Source organism: Phyllopteryx taeniolatus, chromosome 1 (genome assembly GCF_024500385.1).
Source record: "Phyllopteryx taeniolatus isolate TA_2022b chromosome 1, UOR_Ptae_1.2, whole genome shotgun sequence".
NCBI classification, from domain to species: domain Eukaryota; kingdom Metazoa; phylum Chordata; class Actinopteri; order Syngnathiformes; family Syngnathidae; genus Phyllopteryx; species Phyllopteryx taeniolatus.
In genome coordinates this window covers 48,108,337-48,123,831 of record NC_084502.1, presented here as the reverse complement: position 1 = coordinate 48,123,831, position 15,495 = coordinate 48,108,337, and the positions used below count along the sequence as shown (strand labels likewise).

General features: G+C 46.3%; 1 protein-coding gene across 3 annotated transcripts in view; it reads left to right on the top strand.

The window, feature by feature from the left end:
• Nucleotides 1-15,495, top strand: part of LOC133489989 (fibroblast growth factor 14-like) — a 78,208-nt gene that overhangs the window by 48,413 nt on the left and 14,300 nt on the right. The window lies entirely within an intron of this gene.

The window sequence follows — 15,495 nt, the reverse complement described above, 5'->3', positions numbered from 1 at the left end:
TGAAATTCTCCTGTGAAAATACACAAAGAATAAAGAATTACAGCACCCTTATCATCCACTTTCCACACTCTGCTTGAAATCTTTAGCCATATCCCTGCCCAACCCACAACCATGATGCGACTGCCCTTACAGATTTGATTACTTTGTAGTCGTGGAGGCAGAACACCATCGTCAAGCTGTTAAATTACACATTGTCTGTTCATGTATCGATGTTGTACGTGACATGCCAAAAACAGCTCCCCCGCTCACATGTCAACAATTTAGCTGAACCTTTGGGTATGTGCTGGTTATCAGGAGCTAAAGCTGGTAACTACGCTAATGTGTTTGGACACTGCAGCTCTGCTTACCGTTTGGCTTAGACATGAAACTGCTTCTGTGTAGTTTAGTAGCTAGACTCTCTGAAGTCATGGCTGGAGAAATACACTGTGTGGGCTGGTATTATGTAAACTGTTATTCTTTTATAATAATATGATGATGATGTTAATAATAATCCAAAATTCTCACTGACAGATACATTTTGAGAACCAGACATAAAACAATTACTTTCCTTTTAATTTCACACTAGATGGGTGGGAAGGCAATAAAACTGTCTATTTTCCATAATATGTTGCCTTTAACCATTAAATAATGTCATTTTTTGTGTTCTCTTGACTCAGGCTAAGTATAATTTATAGCTAGAATAAATTTACAATCCGTATTGCACGAGAGTCACTCTTTAAGTCATTCTTCATTTGTTGCTGCTCCATGAGATTCTTGAACATCTTATTGCAATTTGTTAATGATGTGCTGCAAATTTGGATATACAGTACATGGCCGCACTATCCTATGAATCCCGGAGTGCGTGTGTGTGTGTGTGTCTGCGCGTGGGTGTGACCAACAGATTGCTCAGTGTGAAATTAGCTGTTGCCTGATAATTATGAACCATGCCGCAAAGTGTGGATGTGTTTTGGTGCCTGAGCGAGACAAGGATGAAAGATTTTGAAAAATTGCCCGTGTATGGGTGTCAAATATCCAGAACAGGATAAGCGGTGTTGAGAATGGATGGATGGGTGTCAAATACGTGCTGGTGATTCACATGCACGTCATGTTTTTGTTTTCAGTCAGACTGTGTCCAAGATGAGACGAGCATGTCATGTCAGCCTCAGTGAGTCAGAGGCCAGACACCATCATTTTAGGCCTTACTTTCATCTGTCTTTTCCACCGTTGCGCTGATCCTGCCGCTCTGTATCTCACTTGTAGTCAAGGTATCTTATTTGTACTCCTGAGGCAAAGATATACAGTGGCTCAAATAGGTATTTAACATGTCACCATTTTTCTCAAGAAATATACTTCCAAAGCTGCTATTGACCTGAAATTTCCAAGTATTGAACACATGAAGAAACGGAGCTGCAAAAAGACATGGAAAGCCAAGACAACACCTAAAATCTATCAAGTAATCAAACAGCAATCCAGCCCCTTGTCAGTGCAAATGAATATCAGCTGGTTCAGTCAGAATTGATGGCCTACAAAAAGGTCTCATTGCAAGGTGTGAGTCAAGGGTCAAGGTTAGAGCAGAGAGCTCTCTCAAGACCATCGCAAAGTAATTGCTGCAAAACATAACAATGGCATTGGTTAAACGCACATATCTAAGCTTCTGAACGTTCCAGTGAGCATGGTTGGGGCTATAATACGTAAGTGGAAAGCCAATCATACCACCATAAATTTGCCTCGATCAGGTGCCCCTCGCAAGATTTCTGACAGAGGACTGCAAAGAATAATCAGAAGAGTTCTCCAAGAGCCAGGGACCACCTGTGGAGCCCTTCAAAAAGATCTGAAATTAGCAGGTACTATTGTCAAAAAGAAAACAGTGAGTAATGCAGTCCGCCGCGGTGACCTGTATACACGCTCACCACGCAAGACCCCATTGCTGAAAGAAAAAAAAAAAAAAAAAAAAAAAAGCATGTCAAAGCTCGTCTAAAGTTTGCTGAAAAATATTTGGACAAGCCAGTTAAATACCGGGAGAATATAGTCCGGTCGGATGAGAGCAAAATTGAACTGTTTGGATGCCATAATGAGGCAGGAACATAGGGTGACCTACAAGAGCAGAGGTAGAAGCACGCAGGTGGATTACATCTTGTGCAGACGATGTAATCTGAAGGAGGTTACTGACTGTAAGGTAGTGGTAGGGGAGAGTGTGGTTAGACAGCAGGAAAGGAGAGAAGTAGACTTGGTGATGGAACCTCAAAGTACAGGAAAGCATACAAGGAAAAAGGTTAGTTATGAAAAAGTGGGACACCGAGAGAACCGAGGAGAGGCGAAAGGAATACATTGAGATGCGACATAGGGCAAAGGTGGAGGTGGCAAAGGCCAAACAAGAGGCATATGATGACATGTATGGCAGGTTGGACACTAAAGAAGGAGAAACGGATATAAACAGGTTGGCCAGACAGAGGGATAGAAATGGGAAGGATGTGCAGCAGGTTAGGGTGATTAAGGATAGAGATGGAAATATGTTGACTGATGCCAGCAGTGTGCTAGATAGATGGAGATAATACTTTGAGGAGTTGATGGAAGAGGAAAATGAGAGAGAAGGGAAAGTAGAAGAGTAGAAGTATTAAGGGAGAATTTAGAAAGGGATTCAAGAGGATGAAAAATGGAAAGGCAGTTGGTCCTGATGACATTCCTGTGGAGGTATGGAAGCATCTAGGAAAGGTGGCTGTGGAGTTTTTGACCTGCTTGTTCAATAGAATTCTAGCGGGTGAGAAGATGCCTGAGGAATGGAGGAAAAGTGTGCTGGTGCCCATTTTTAAGAACAAGGGTGATGTGCAGAGCTGTGGGAACTTTAGAGGAATAAAGTTGATGAGCGACACGATGAAGTTATGGGAAAGAGTAGTGGAGGCTAGACTCAGGACAGAAGTGAGTATTTGCGAGCAACAGTATGGTTTCATGCCGAGAAAGAGTACCACAGATGCATTATTTGCCTTGAGGATGTTGATGGAAAAGTACAGAGAAGGTCAGAAGGAGCTACATTGTGTCTTTGTAGATCTATCCATCCATCCATCCATTCTCTACCGCTTATCCGGGTCGGGTCGCGGGGGCAGTAGCTTCAGCAGGGACGCCCAGACTTCCCTCTCCCCAGCCACTTCATCCAGCTCTTCCGGGGGGATCCCGAGGCGTTCCCAGGCCAGCCGAAGGATGTAGTCTCTCCAGCGTGTCCTGGGTCGTCCCCGGGGTCTCCTCCCGGTGGAACACCTCACCAGGGAGGCGTCCGGGAGGCATCCGAATCAGATGCCCCAGCCACCTCATCTGGCTCCTCTCAATGCGGAGGAGCAGCGGCTCTACTCTGAGATCCTCCCGGATGACCGAGCTTCTCACCCTATCTCTAAGGGAGAGCCCGGACACCCTGTGGAGGAAACTCATTTCGGCCGCTTGTATCCGGGATCTAGTTCTTTCGGTCACGACCCACAGCTCATGACCATAGGTGAGGGTAGGAACAAAGATCGACCGGTAAATTGAGAGCTTCGCCTTTCGGCTTAGCTCTTTTTTTACCACAACGGACCGATACAAAGTCCGCATCACTGCAGACGCTGCACCGATCCGCCTGTCGATCTCCCGTTCCATTCTTCCCTCACTCGTGAACAAGACCCCAAGATACTTGAATTCCTCCACTTGGGGCAGGATCTCATCCCCGACCTGGAGATGGCATGCCACCGTTTCCCGACTGAGGACCATGGTCTCAGATTTGGAGGTGCTGATTCTCATCCCAGCCGCTTCACACTCGGCTGCGAACTGCTCCAATGAGAGTTGGAGGTCACGGCTTGATGAAGCCAACAGAACCACATCATCTGCAAAAAGCAGAGATGCAATACTGAGGCCACCAAACCGGACCCCCTCTACGCCTCGGCTGCACCTAGAAATTCTGTCCATAAAAGTTATGAACAGAATCGGCCACAAAGGGCAGCCTTGGCGGAGTCCAACCCTCACCGGGAACGAGTCCGACTTACTGCCGGATATGCGGACCAAACTCTGACACAGGGACCGAACAGCCCGTATCAGGGGGTTCGGTTCCCCACACTCCCGTAGCACTCTCCAGAGGACTTCCCGAGGGACACGGTCGAACGCCTTCTCCAAGTCCACAAAACACATGTAGACTGGTTGGGCGAACTCCCATGCACCCTCGAGGACCCTGCCGAGGGTGTAGAGCTGGTCCACTGTTCCACGGCCAGGACGAAAACCACACTGCTCCTCCTGAATCTGAGATTCGACTTCCCGACGGACCCTCCTCTCCAGCACCCCTGAATAGACCTTACCAGGGAGGCTGAGCAGTGTGATCCCCCTGTAGTTGGAACACACCCTCCGGTCCCCCTTCTTAAAAAGGGGGACCACCACCCCAGTCTGCCAATCCAGAGGCACTGTCCCCGATGTCCACGCGATGTTGCAGAGGCGTGTCAACCAGGACAGCCCCACAACATCCAGAGCCTTTAGGAACTCCGGGCGAATCTCATCCACCCCCGGGGCCCTGCCACCGAGGAGCTTTTTAACTACCTCGGTGACCTCAAACCCAGAGATAGGAGAGCCCGCCTCAGAGAACCCACACTCTGCTTCCCCATGGGATGGCGTGTCGGTGGAATTGAGGAGGTCTTCGAAGTATTCTCCCCACCGACTCACAACGTCCCGAGTCGAGGTCAGCAGCGCCCCATCCCCACTATACACAGTGTTGGTGGTGCACTGCTTTCCTCTCCTGAGACGTCGGATGGTGGACCAGAATTTCCTCGAAGCCGTCCGGAAGTCTTTCTCCATGGCCTCACCGAACTCCTCCCATGCCCGGGTTTTTGCTTCAGCGACCACCAGAGCTGCATTCCGCTTGGCCAGCCGGTACCCATCAGCTGCCTCAGGAGTCCCACAGGCCAAAAAGGCCCGATAGGACTCCTTCTTCAGCTTGACGGCATCCCTCACCGTTGGTGTCCACCAACGGGTTCGGGGATTGCCGCCACGACAGGCACCGACCACCTTACGGCCACAGCTCCGGTCGGCCGCCTCAGCAATGGAGGCGCGGAACATGGTCCACTCGGACTCGATGTCCCCCGCCTCCCCCGGAACATGAGCAAAGTTCTGTCGGAGGTGGGAGTTGAAACTCCTTCTGACAGGGGATTCTGCCAGACATTCCCAGCAGACCCTCACAATACGTTTGGGCCTGCCACGTCGGACCGGCATCTTCCCCCACCATCGGAGCCAACTCACCACCAGGTGGTGATCAGTTGACAGCTCCGCCCCTCTCTTCACCCGAGTGTCCAAGACATGCGGCCGCAAGGCCGATGACACGACCACAAAGTCGATCATCGAACTGCGACCTAGGGTGTCCTGGTGCCAAGTGCACGTGTGGACACCCTTATGCTTGAACATGGTGTTCGTTATGGACAATCCGTGACGAGCACAGAAGTCCAATAACAGAACACCGCTCGGGTTCTGATTGGGGGGGCCGTTCCTCCCAATCGCGCCCTTCCAGGTCTCACTGTCATTGCCCACGTGAGCATTGAAGTCCCCCAACAGAACAATGGAGTCCCCAGCGGGAAAGCTCTCCAGCACCCCCTCCAAGGACTCCAGAAAGGGTGGGTACTCTGAACTGCTGTTTGGTGCATAGGCACAAACAACAGTCAGGACCCGTCCCCCCACCCGAAGGCGGAGGGAGGCTACCCTCTCGTCCACCGGGGTGAACCCCAACGTACAGGCGCCGAGCCGGGGGGCAATAAGTATACCCACACCTGCTCGGCGCCTCTCACCATGGGCAACTCCAGAGTGAAAGAGAGTCCAACCCCTCTCGAGAGGACTGGTACCAGAGCCCAAGGTGTGTGTGGAGGCGAGTCCGACTATATCGAGTCGGAACTTCTCGACCTCACACACCAGCTCGGGCTCCTTCCCTGCCAGAGAGGTGACATTCCACGTCCCTAGAGCCAGCTTCTGTAGCCGGGGATCGGATCGCCAAGGTCCCCGCCTTCGGCCACCGCCCAGCTCACACTGCACCCGACCCCTATGGCCCCTCCCACAGGTGGTGAGCCCATGGGAACGGGGACCCACGTTACCCTTTCGGGCTGTGCCCGGCCGGGCCCCATGGGTGCAGGCCCGGCCACCAGGCGCTCGGCTTCGAGCCCCACCACCAGGCCTGGCTCCAGTGGGGGGCCCCGGTGGCCCGCGTCCGGGCAAGGTAAAACGAAGTCCATTGTTTGTCGTCATCATTAGGGGTCTTTGTGGATCTAGAGAAAGCATATGACAGAGTACCTAGAGAGGAACTGTGGTACTGCATGTGGAAGTCTGGATTGGCAGAGAAGTATGTTAGAGTAATACAGAACATGTACGAGGGGAGCAGAGCAGTGGTGAGGTGTGCTGTAGGTTTGACAGTGGATTTGAATTTAAGGTGGAGGTCGGACTGCATCAGGGATCAGCCCTGAGCCCCTTCCTGTTTGCAGTGGTGATGGATAGGCTGACAGATGAGGTTAGACTGGAATCCCCGTGGACCATGATGTTTGCAGATGACATTGTGATCTACAGTGAAAGCAGGGAGCATGTGGAGGAAAGCAGAAGAATGAAGATTAGCCGAAGTAAAACAGAATATATGTGCCTGAATGAGAGGGGTGGTGGGGGAAGAGTGAGGCTATAGGGAGAAGAAATAGCAAGGGTGGAGGACTTTAAATACTTGGGGTCAACCGTCCAGAGCAATGGTGAGTGTGGTCAGTTAGCGAAGAAACGGGTCCAAGCAGGATGGAACAGGTGGAGGAAGGTGTCAGTTGTGTTATGTGACAGAAGAGTCTCTGCTCGGATGAAGGGCAAAGTTTATAAAACACTGGTGAGGCCAGCCATGATGTACGGATTTAGAGACAGTGGCACTGAAGAGACAACAGGAAGCAGAACTGGAGGTGGCGGAAATGAAGATGTTGAGGTTCGCTCTCGGAGTGACCAGGTTGGATAAGATTAGAAATGAGCTCATCAAAGGGACAGCCAAGGTTCGATGTTTTGGAGACAAAGTTAGAGAGAGCAGACTTCGATGGTTTGGACACGTCCAGAGGAGAGAGAGTGAGTATATTGGTAGAAGGATGATGAGGATGGAGCTGCCAGGCAAGAGAGCTTGAGGAAGAGAAGGTTGATGGATGTCGTGAGGGAAGACATGAGGGCAGTTGGTGTTCGAGAGGAGGATGCAGGCGATAGATAGGCTTACGTGGAAAAGAATGATGTGCTGTGGCGACCCTCAAAGGGACAAACCGAAAGGAAAAGAAGAAGGATGCCATAATGCACACCACGTTTGGAGGAGAAATGGCACTGCACATCACCCTGAAAACATCATTTCAACCGTGACGTTCGGAGGTGGGAACATGATGGTGTGGGGCTGATTTTCAGTAAATCTTACTGGTAAAGGGTGAATAGGCAAATGTACCAAGACATTCTTGACAGAAATCTGTAGCTACCTTGCTGCAAGGGTGGAGGTTTCAGCAGGATAATGATCCAAATATACTGCCAAGGAAATTCTCAATTGGTTTCAAAGAAGAAGAAAAAAGCTGCTAGAATGGCCCAGCCAATCACCTGACTTGAATCTAATCGAAAATCTATGGAAAGAACTGAAAGTCTTGGTCCATAAAAAAAAACCCACGTAACCTGCAAGATTTGTAGACTGTTTGTGTGGAGGAATGGGCCAAAATCACACCAGAGACATATAGGTGACTAGTTTCTCCATACAGGAGGCGTCTTGAAGCTGTCATTGCAAACAAATACTTTTGTACAAAGTATTAAATAAATACCAGTTTGCGTGTACTTTTTCCCTTTGTTATTTCAGATTATTCCACACAACTTAATTTCTGATCTTATTTGTTCTACTTTCTTTGTATGTATGGATTACTTGGGTTGCTCCCAAAATCTGGTGAAATTTTCATGTCAATAGCACCTTTGGATATATTTTTAATGAGAAAAATGGTGACGTTAAATACTTTGCAGCAGCTATGTGTGTGTTGTGTATATATATATATATATATATATATATCAACCCAAAATAGGGCTAGCTTCGCCATTAATAGATCATAATAATAATATTATTATACTTATTAATTGTTACGATTATTATTATTCTACTAAATATATTTAAAAAATCTAGTTTATTGTCAGAAAAGCACAGACATTTAGTAACAGTATGAATGCAGTATTTTATCTCAGAGGAAAGGAATATTTCAAACATTTTGTAAATGTAGTATATGCAGTCGAACAACTACACTAAAACAAAGACAAACTCATGCATCCATCCATCCATTTTTCTGAGCCGCTTATCCTCACAAGGGTCACGGGAGTGCTGGAGCCTATCTCAGCTATCTTCGAGCAGGAGGCGGGGTACACCTTGAACTGGTTGCCAGCCAATTGCAGGGCAATTTACAATCTTCAATTAACCTACCCTGCATGTTTTTGGGATGTGGGAGGAAACCGGAGTGCCCGGAGAAAACCCACGCAGGTACAGGAAGAACATGCAAACTCCACACAGGTGGGGCCGGGATTTGAACCCGGGTCCTCAGAACTGTGAGGCAGACACTCTAACCAGTCAACCACCGTGGCACCCAAATGAATTTTAAATGAATTTGGGCCAATGACCAAACAGTTCAATTTTGCTTATCTGACCAGACTATATTGTGCAGCCAACTTTAAATGAGCTTTGACATTGCTTTTTCAGCAATGGGTCTTGCGTTGTGAGCGTCCATACAAGCCATGGCGACGGAATACATTACTCGCTGTTTTCTTTGTGTCAACAGTACCTGTTAATTCCAGGTCTTTTTGACGCTCTCCACAGTTGGTCCTTGGCTCTTGGACAAATCTTCTGATTAGTCTTTGCACTCCTCAGTCACAAATCTTGCGAGGAGCACCTGATCGAGGCAAATTTATGGTGGTATGATTGGCTTTCCACTTACGTATTATGGCCCCAACCGTGCTCACTGGAACATTCTAAAGCTTAGCTGTGCCCCTGTAACCAATGCTATCGTTATGTTTTGCAACAATTTCTTTGAGATGGTCTTGAGACAGCTCTCTGCTCTTGCCCATCATGAAATATGTCTTGACTCACACCTTGGCAATGAGACCTTTCTGTAGGCCATCAGTGAAGACTGAACCAGCTGATATTCATTTGCACTGACAAGGAGCTGGATAGCTGTTTGATTATTGATTTTACTTGTTGTCTTGACTTTCCATGCCTTTTTGCACCTCCTTTTCTTCATGAGTTCAATACTTTTTCCCTGTGTCATTTCACATTTTCCCATCCATCCATCCATTTTCTGAGCCGCTTCTCCTCACTAGGGTCGCAGGCGTGCTGGAGCCTATCCCAGCTATCATTGGGCAGGAGCGGCACACCTTGAACTGGTTGCCAGCCAATTGCACGGCACATACAAACAAACAACCATTCGCACTCTCATTCACACCTATGGGCAATTTAGAGTTGTCAATTAACCTACCATGCATGTGTTTGGGATGTGGGAGGAAACCGGAGTGCCCGGAGAAAACCCACTCAGGCATGGGTAGAACATACAAACTCCACACAGGATTGAACCCCGGTCCTCAGAACTGTGACGCTCTAACCAGTCACCCACCGTGCCGCCTCACATTTTTCCATACAACTTATTTTCTAATCTTATTTGTTTTACTTTCTTTGTATGTATGGATTCGTTGGGTTGTTCCCAAGATCTGGTGAAATCTTCAGGTCAATAGCACCTTTGGAAGTATATTTATTGAGAAAATTAAATACTTATTTCAGCCGCTGTATATATGGTATTGCGGTCCTTCGCAAATTCTTATATTTTTGCATAGTTTCCTCACTTTGTTTAAGATCATCAAATAAATGTAAATATCAGACAAATATAACCCAAGTGAACTTAAAATGTTCTATTCAAATGGTCGTTTCATTTATTTAGGAAAAAACATTGAAATTTACCTGGCCTTCACAATTTTTGGTTCATTTTCACTCCAGACCTGTTCAGTAAAGAAATCACTCAAACAGAGTCTGTCCCGACAAAATCAATTCAGACAAAAGTTCTAAAAAATGCTGCAACAAAATGACACGATCCAAAGAATTCCAGAACTGTTGCGAAATAAAGTAATTGACATCTATCAGTCTGGAAAGGGTTTCAAAAGCAATTTCTCCAGCTTTAGGATTCCAGCGAACATCCAGGCCATAACGGAACTCAGGACAACTTTTAAAGAACTGCAGGCCTCCCTTGCCTCAGTTAAGGTCAGTGTTCATGACACAACAATAAAGAAGAGACTGGCCAAAAATGGCATCCATGGCAGAGTTCCGAGGCCAAAACAACTGCTCACCAAAAAGAACATTAAGGCTCATCTTACTTATGTAAAAAAAGAAAACCATCTGATTGACACCAGGACCTTTGGGAGAATATTTCTGTACGTGGACTGACTGACTGAGCCTTTTGGAAGGTGTGTGTGTCTCGTTACATTTGGCGTAAATGTAGCACAGCATTTGAGAAAAAGAACATCATACCAACAGTCATGTCAAACATGGTGGTGGTAGTTTGAAGGTCTTGGGCTGCTTTGCTATATATATATATATATATATATATCCATCCATCCATTTTCTGAGCCGCTTCTCCTCACTAGGGTCGCGGGCGTGCTGGAGCCTATCCCAGCTGTCATCGGGCAGAAGGCGGGGTACACCCTGAACTGGTTGCCAGCCAATCGCAGGGCACATACAAACAGACAACCATTCGCACTCACAGTCACACCTACGGGCAATTTAGAGTCTCCAATCTATGCATGTTTTTGGGATGTGGGAGGAAACCGGAGTACCCGGAGAAAACCCACGCAGGCACGGGGAGAACATGCAAACTCCACACAGGCGGGGCCGGGGATTGAACCCAGGTCCTCAGAACTGTGAGGCTGACGCTCTAACCAGTCGGCGCTCTAACCAGTCGGCCACCGTGCCACCGTGCCGCCTTTTTTTTTTTTTTTTATATATATATATATATATATATCCATCCATCCATTTTCTGAGCCGCTTCTCCTCACTAGGGTCGCGGGCGTGCTGGAGCCTATCCCAGCTGTCATCGGGCAGAAGGCGGGGTACACCCTGAACTGGTTGCCAGCCAATCGCAGGGCACATACAAACAGACAACCATTCGCACTCACAGTCACACCTACGGGCAATTTAGAGTCTCCAATCTATGCATGTTTTTGGGATGTGGGAGGAAACCGGAGTACCCGGAGAAAACCCACGCAGGCACGGGGAGAACATGCAAACTCCACACAGGCGGGGCCGGGGATTGAACCCAGGTCCTCAGAACTGTGAGGCTGACGCTCTAACCAGTCGGCGCTCTAACCAGTCGGCCGCCGTGCCACCGTGCCGCCTTTTTTTATATATATATATATATATATATATATATATATATATATATATATATATATATATATATATATATATATATATATATATATATATATATATATATATATATATATATATATATATATATATATATATATATATATATATATATATATATATATATATATATATATATATATATATATATATATATATAGGCGGGACATCCAGTTCTTGGTAATGTCACCATTGGAAGATGTGACAATGTCAGGAAAAGCCTACTAGAACTACTGAATGTTATTTGGGGTTAATGAGAGCCACTCTAAATGGTGGCTGATGTGTGCTGTCTTCCATTTAAAATGAGTTGGAATGTAATGTGGTTCTAAGAAATTCCATTGAACCTACGCTTTGTCATGTCATGGAAAACACCTGAGGATGAGTGGCCCTTGGCAGTTTACCATATTTGCAACAGGAATAGTTCACATGGTTGGATAATATGATGAAATTTATGTGGTGTGTGTATATTGTTTGTATACATGGTTATTCGAGTGTCCTTACATCGTATCAATTCATGGATTGTACCACAATTGAATCGGAACACTCCTGCATTAAAAGAAAAACAAAATGAGTGTATGAAATACTGCACTTAAACTAACAAAACCAAGGTACAGTGGGTACGGAAAGCAGACCCCCTTACATTTTTCACTCTTTGTTACATTGCAGCCCTTGGCTCAAATCATGCCGGCACGGTGGGCGACTGGTGAGCACATCTGCCTCACAGTTCTGGGGACTGGGGTTCAAATCCCGGCGCCCCCTGTGTGAAGTTTGCATGTTCTCCCCGTGCCTGGGTGGGCACTCCGGTTTCCTCCCACATCCCAGAAACATGCGTGGTAGGTTGATTGGAGACTAAATTGCCCATAGGTGTGAATGTGAGTGCGAATGGTTGTTTGTTTATATGTGCCCTGCGATTGGTTGGCGACCGGTTCAGGGTGTACCCTGCCTCCGGCCCGAAGATAGCTGGGATAGGCTCCAGCAGCCCGCGACCCTAGTGAGGATAAGCAGTAAAGAAAATGGATGGATGGATGCTCAAATCATTTAAGTTTATTTTTTTTCCTCATGAATGTACGTACACACAGCACCCCATATTGACAGAAAAAAACGGAATTGTTGACATTTTTGCAGATTTATTAAAAAAGAAAAACTGAAATATCACACAGCCATCAGTATTCAGACCCTTTGCTCAGCATTTAGTAGAAGCACCCTTTTGAGCTAATACAGCCATGAGTCTTTTTGGGAATGATGCAGTTTTTCACACCTGGATTTGGGGATCCTCTGCCATTCCTCCTTGCAGATCCTCTCCAGTTCTTTCAGGTTGGATGGTGAACGTTGGTGGACAGCCATTTTCAGGTCTTTCCAGAGATTCTCAATTGGGTTTAAGTCAGAGCTCTGGCTGGGCCATTCAAGACAGAGTTGTTCTGAAGCCACGCTTTCATTGTTTTAGCTGTGTGCTTAGGGTCATTGTCTTTTTTGTAGGTGAACCTTTGGCCCAGTCTGAGGTTCTGAGCACCCTGGAGAGGTTTTTCGTCCAGTATATCCCTTTACTCGGCCGCATTCATCTTTCCTTCGATTGCAACCAGTCTCCCTGTCCCTGCAGCTGAAAAACACCCCCACAGCATGATGCTGCCACCACCATGCTTCACTGTTGGGACTGTATTGGACAGGTAATGAGCAGTGCCTGGTTTTCTCCACGCATACCGCTTAGAAATAAGGCCAAAAAGTACAATCTTGGTCTCATCAGACCAGATCATCTTCTTTCTCACAATCTTCAGGTGTTTTTTCGCAAGCTCCATGCGGGCTTTCATGTGTCTTGCACTGAGGAGAGGCTTCCGTCGGGCCACTCTGCCATAAAGCCCTGACTGGTGGAGGGCTGCGGTGATAGTTGACTTTCTAGAAATTTCTCCCATCTCCCGACTGCATCTCTGGAGCTCAGCCACTGATCTTTGGGTTCTTCTTTACCTCTCTCACGAAGGCTCTTCTACCCCGATTGCTCAGTGTGACCAGACGGCCAGCTGTAGGAAGGGTTCTGGTCGTCCCAAATGTCTTCCATTTAAGGAATATGGAGGCCACTGTGCTCTTAGGAACCTTAAGTGCAGCAGAATGTTTTTTGTAACCTTGGCCAGATCTGTGCCTTGCCAGAATTCTGTCTCTGAGCTCTTCAGGCAGTTCCTTTGACCTCATGACTCTCATTTGCTCTGACATGCACTGTGAGCTGTAAGGTGTTATATAGACAGGTGTGTGGCTTTCCTAATCAAGTCCAATCAGTGTAATCAAACACAGCTGGACTCCAATGAAGGTGTAGAACCATCTCAAGGATGATCAGAAGAAATGGACAGCACCTGAGTTAAATATGAGTGTCACAGCAAAGGGTCTGAATACTTATGGATGTGTGATATTGCAGCTTTTCTTTTTTAACAAATCTGCAAAAATTTCCAACAATTCAGTTTTTTCTGTCAATATGGGGTGCTGTGTGTCCATTGAGGAAAAAAAATGAACTTAAATGATTTTAGCCAATGGCTGCTATATAACAAAGAGTGAAAGATTTAGGGGTCTGAATCCTTTACGTACCCACTGTATTTAAACCTCACCACCCCAACCTGGTATTTATTGTTAAGGTGCTGTTGATCTGTTTGTTGCCTCATTTCATGTGTCACAATCACCAGACCTGCTGTTTCAGCTGTTTTTTTTCATTTTTTTTTTTTACTGCACTTCCCGACTGAGTCAAAGTATATTTCCTTCAGATTTGTGTATACGTGTTTCTGGCCCAATTCAGAGCACTATCATTGCAGCACTCAGATGGGTGAGCGCTGTGATGTCTGTACCCAGCGAGATGAGAGAGGGGAGGGCACTTATCGTGTCGCTTATAGTGACTAGAACGTAGAATTTTTCTGTGTTTTCAAATGTGACAAACTTATGATGTCATCTTACACAATACCCACACTGACACACACTAGAACCAGCCTGTAGTCTCACTTTTATCTAGACTGCACAATTCACATAATTGGATGCATTCAATTACCTCCAAGTTTTTTCTGTTTTTACCTCAACTGAGGAGGCTAATGCTTGCAGCCAGTTTGTCAGCAGAATTACACAAAACCTGTCTCAAACAGAGCTCTTCACTTCTTTTTTCTTGCCTCCTCCACACTCCTCATCATCGTACTCATTGGCTCCTTTTTCTGTGGAACAATTTGTTTACCCACAATCCCCTGGGGTAATTAGTGCTTTGATAATAACTGGAAACAAACACACCCACAAACTGAGCAGCGTACCCACATGCACAGACGCACGCGTGTTTGCTTACACACTGGGGTGAAAAACAACTCCCACGACCTGAAAGAGTATAGCCGCATTTTTAAACAAGAGGATCTGAATGATCATATATTCATAATATGATGAACCAATTGTAATTCAATATATTTAAATTTAACTACTTTATTATTATTGCAGAGTTTTACTGCCTTATTAAGACATTCTTTATGTCAAAGGTCACCACTGTTTTTTCCACTCCGGACCGGTTTCACATAGACATATTTTGACAGCCTGGCAAAGAAACAAATAAAAACAGATGATTAAATATACAACTCACAATGATGCTGAATATAGTTTTAGCCTGCACTTTCTTCTCTTTAACAAGCCGGTCCCATCTTGGGGTAATCTTTTTTTCTTTCAAAATACTCCAAAGGCTTGTCTTTGATTGTTCAGTTTGGATAGCTTAATTAGCATAATTTGCAAGCCACCGGGGCATTTCCCAGATTCACGTGATGAAGGAGGCAGCCGCCCCACGAGTTTCTCGAGCCCAGTCTCCAACTCCACTCAAAAAATACATTCTTTTTTTTCCAGCCCTGTGGTTGGGGACCTCTGCTATACGTCACTGGCATGAATGTGGCCACAGACAGTCAATCAGCCAGACTGTCTTTTGGCCTATTTGCCCTCACAGTCACGTCTCTCGGGAATGCTCGGGTTGACGGTGCCACGCATTTCAGCTCGCTGCTTTTTGACAGTTTGTTTTTGGATGCGCTCATCCTTGCCGCAAACTGCTCAAAGTGTTACAACACTAGTTTAGGCTTGTTTTCATCACTCCTTGTCTGTTTTATTTATTGGTGTTC